The sequence below is a fragment of the Lygodium microphyllum genome, chromosome 5 (assembly GCF_053477565.2).
Source record: "Lygodium microphyllum isolate KBCC chromosome 5, Lygodium_microphyllum_v1.1.10, whole genome shotgun sequence".
Taxonomy (NCBI): domain Eukaryota; kingdom Viridiplantae; phylum Streptophyta; class Polypodiopsida; order Schizaeales; family Lygodiaceae; genus Lygodium; species Lygodium microphyllum.
The window spans coordinates 4,804,436-4,808,940 of NC_141139.1; the positions used below are offsets into that span (position 1 = coordinate 4,804,436).

The 4,505-nt window shown below is 39.0% G+C and overlaps 1 pseudogene; it reads right to left on the reverse strand.

The window, feature by feature from the left end:
- Nucleotides 1–2,029: 2,029 nt before the first annotated feature.
- On the reverse strand, nucleotides 2,030–3,436 carry LOC148035464 (ankyrin repeat domain-containing protein 2A-like; annotated as a pseudogene).
- Between the last annotated feature and the right edge of the window lie 1,069 nt (nucleotides 3,437–4,505).

Consider the following 4,505-nt stretch of genomic DNA (forward strand, 5'->3'; position numbering starts at 1 on the left):
TGTTCATTGGGCATTTGGATTAGTATTCTACAAAAAAAATTGTGTTAATTACATGATATATAATTGTTAGAAAAGGATTGTTTGTGTATTCTTGGTTGTTAAGAGATATTTTAAGGAACCTATATTAAGGATGCAATTAAAGAATGTGCAAACATTGTGTGGTAGTAACTAAACAACTAAAAATATGCTATGTGATTGGGTTGAAAGTGTAAGCCTAGAGGTCTCCACAATCCCATCTTATGGGTGGATATGATGACTTGAGTGACTGCTCCACCTAAAACATGTAGAATGTATGATAGGTTTTAGCCAACCAAGCTAATCCCATTTTCAATAAAGGGGTTGATACTTATTGTCCCTTGTTTGACACTCTCTATGAGCCTAGTGTGGGATTAGTTTGTTATTACAATGCCTCCTTGGGGGGGGGGGGGGGGGGGGGGGGGGGGACACTTATCAATACGTGGGATTAGTTTATTAAGATATGTATAAGTCTCCACAATCTCATCCTATGGGGACTAGAGTGCCTGTTCCACCTAAAACTTGTAGAATGTATGGCAGGATTGAGCACCCAAGCTAATCCCATTTTAGGACAGTGTGTGACTATGCTGCAATAGAGGGGTTGATACTTGCTATCCCTTGTTTCACACTCTTCATGAGCCTACTATGGAATTAATTTGTTAAGATGACTCTTTTGGAGGGGCCCACCATTTTTACATAGATATTGGTATAATTTATCGGGGATATTCTAGGTTGAATAAGAAAACAATGTGTTTTATTCATGATAAATTTACAAATGAGGGGATTAGGCTTACATATAACAAACCCTTCAAGCAAGATGATGCACCGATAGGTGCCAAGGGTACAATTAGCCCTTTGTTGTCCAAAAGAAGCCTACACAAGGATTTCCTATCGAGAATCACAGACCTAGAACTAGATGAGCTATGGTGGATGCAAATCAAACACACAATACATTATCAAATTGAGAAATTGTAACTTAAGTGAATTAGGTTCCAATATATATTAGCTTGGACTCATAAACACAATCTTGAGTGACTCATATTGATTACACCATGTCATAAAAATTAGTGTCAAGTACATGCCTTTATAGCTTTTTGGATAGTACCACTTTTCCTCTCTGTGCTTATGGGCTTTAGGACCTCTCTGTCTAGAGCATACATCTTTGTCTATCTCTCATACAAAGCCTATTATGGGCAACCTCTTCTAGGCATACATCTAGCCTCTACGCACATACATGCAAGCATCATTTACTATTTTCAACCCCCCCCCCCCCCCCCCCCCCCCAAATGATGAGTCTCTACCCTTGCTGGCTTTTGCCCCCCTTACATGTAAACATGGCCCAGGAGACTAGCTCTTTCACAGACTAGTCAAGTTAAGGCTTGAAACTTTACATCTTGGTAGGGTTTCTACAAAATCCACTTTGGGAAACAAGATCCACCAAGGAAGATCCATTATGGAAAATTCTTTGTTTGTTAGCAGCAGAAATTTCTTTATTTTCTTCTTGCTTCTTTGGCAACCTCTTGGTTTTCATGCCCTTGCCCCTTTTTTTGATGCATGGTACTTTTCTTTTAGTCTTCTTGACACTGTCATTTTGCTTCATGATTTTATGGTTGCTTTGCTTGACAAGCTCTCTTTTGACATACATGTCATAGATTTTGGGATACATGATTTGTTGGATTTATTTGGCTTGGGCTCATGGCTTATCATTACATTCGTATTGATTGTTTGAGCATGGTGCAAAGAACTCATTTTGAATACGGGAAGGTCTTACCGTGAGTATACTTCGGCAGTGTCCAATCCCTTTTTACAAGGATATTGAAAACACAATGCTAATGTCTTAAGGCACTTGATGGCGTAGAATGAAAGAGATTTGAAGCAAACTGGTTTTAAAATGGTGATTAACGTGAATGGACTTTGAGAGAGAGAGAGAGAGAGAGATATATATATATATATATATATATATATATATATATATATAACTACTACAAATTCAATGGAAAAACATAAGCATCTATCACACAAATGCATCGTTCTCTAATAATGTTAGGATATCATCTTGCTTATTCAACTTGGAAACATCAATTGGTGTTTTTCATCTTTGTTCTCAAAGGTCATAGCAGCTTCATTTTTCAACAGCAGCTCCACGCATTCACGCCTTCCATAGCTAGCAGCATAATGAAGCATTGTATTGTTTTTGTTGTCCACAGTAGCCATATCAAAGCCTTCTTCTAATAGTGCTTTGGCACACTTCAGATCTCCATAGCCACATGCAAAGTGTAGAGCCATTGTCCCTTCAGAATCCTTTTCATTCTTGTCAGACCCATCAACAAGTAGTTTTTGTAACCTTTCGATATCGCCACTTTTTGCAGCTTGACGTAGGGAAGCTTGATCTCATTCATCAACTATCTTATTGTGTGGCTGCATCCTCCTGTGAAAAGTTGCCCATTGCTTTGCCCAACTTGCCCAATACTATAGGATCATTTCAGTACTTCATCATCGCAGAAGGTCCACCAGTTTGGATTTCATCAAGAACAGATTTCAACTCAAGATCTTCTTTGATCTTTGCAAGATGAGCCTCTAATTGCTCTTTTTGAGTAGGGTTGGAGAGAGCTTGCATCATGCTTGAGATAGAGGGATCCTACATCATTACAGAGCCAAGCTTCTGTGCCATTGTCACAAACTGAGGATTTTGCGTAATTTTCCACAACGAATTGAAGTACTTCTGAGGACCCAATGCTGGTGCTGATCCTCCTTGATCGGAAGAAGCTTGTGCCACTGATTGCAACTACTGGGCAACACTAGTGAAGCTAGGATCTTTTGCAATTTTCTCGGCTAGTTCCTTTACACTAGGATCAGAAAGCAAACTTGACATGGTAGAGAAGTCAAATGGATTGACACGCCCAGCTCCATTTGCTTGCCCCCTTGCTTTGTCTTTGAAGTTGTATTGGGAGAAGTTTTAGAATTTGGAAGATGAGGAGGCAGGACCATGGCCACGACACGCGTGCTTCAATGTCTCCTGAAGGTGGTGAGAAGAAGAAGAAATCACACCACTAGCTACCTAGCTCAGCCATGGCTCTGATACCATGTCAAGAATCACGGACCTAGAACTAGATGAGCTATGGTGGATGCAAATCAAACACACAATACATGATCAAATTGAGAAATTGTAACTCAAGTGAATTAGGTTCCAAGATAGATTAGCTTGGACTCATAAACACAATCTTGAGTGACTCAAACTAATTGCACCATGTCATAGAAATTAGTGTCAAGTACATGCCTTTATAGCTTTTTAGATAGTACCACTTTTCCTCTCTGTGCTTATGGGATTTAGGACCTCTCTTTCTACATCATACATCTTTGTTTATCTCTCATACAAAGCCTCTTGTGGGTAGCCTCTTCTAGGCATACATCTAGCCTCCATGGGCGTACATGCAAGCATCATTTGCTATTTTCAACATATCTGTCCTATACTTACAAGCATACCACTTAGCTAGCTCAATAGCTTAGAATAGTGTGGTAGGTTTTTGGGCCATAACATTAGATGACAAATTAGGCTCCAGCCCATAAATGTACTTATGCAATTTTGCATCATCGAGATGATGAATGGACACTATATTTTGTCAACACTATTTTATCAGAGAGCTCCCTCTCTACAAAGCCTTGCTACCTGCCATTTGATGCTTGGGAATGTGTGTCCATATAGCTACCAATGGGATCTCAAATATTAGAAGCACTCTCATGATACTTAGTTTGAAATCTTCCTAGAGGAATAGGTGGCTAACTTCTAGATCCTGGAGGAGGATTAGATTCATGAATGCTCAAAATTGGCTCATCAGCACTATAAGATGTCTCCCCAATCTCATAAGTGGTATGTAGTATGTGGTATACCTTTCTTCCCAATGATACCATGCTATGGATTAGGATTTGTAGGCTGAAATGACTACTAAAATGATTCCTTGTCTTTACTCTCATTATCTGCCATTTGTGCTACCACAAGTATGGAAATCTAAGCTAAGGTTATCTAAAGATTCTTTAGTGGAAGAGGCAAAATTTTCCAAGGAATCCTTAGTAGAGTGGGCCATTTGCTCTATGGCTTCTTTGGTTTGGATGTTTGACTGAACCATTTTCTCTGCCACTTGATTCAACTTAGAAACTAACTCCATGTGCTTGATGGAATGTCTAGTTTCATGGTTACAAAGTGTGCCATTTAGAGTGCTATATGCTCCATATTCTTGTGATTCTTCTTCATTATGATGTGGGCTAGGTGTAGCTTCACATTTTTCTTTGGTTTGTTGCTCTATGTTCTCATTAGCTTTGTTCTTTCCCTCATTTTCATCCATTTCTATTCAATGTCATACTATAGTCTAAGTAGACCTCATGTCATCAGAATGGCTATAACTTTTCACCCCACAATATCGTTATGAGGAAATTTTTGAGAAAGCTAATGAATAGCTCTTTAGGATGAACTACAAAACTTCTCTTTAGAATTG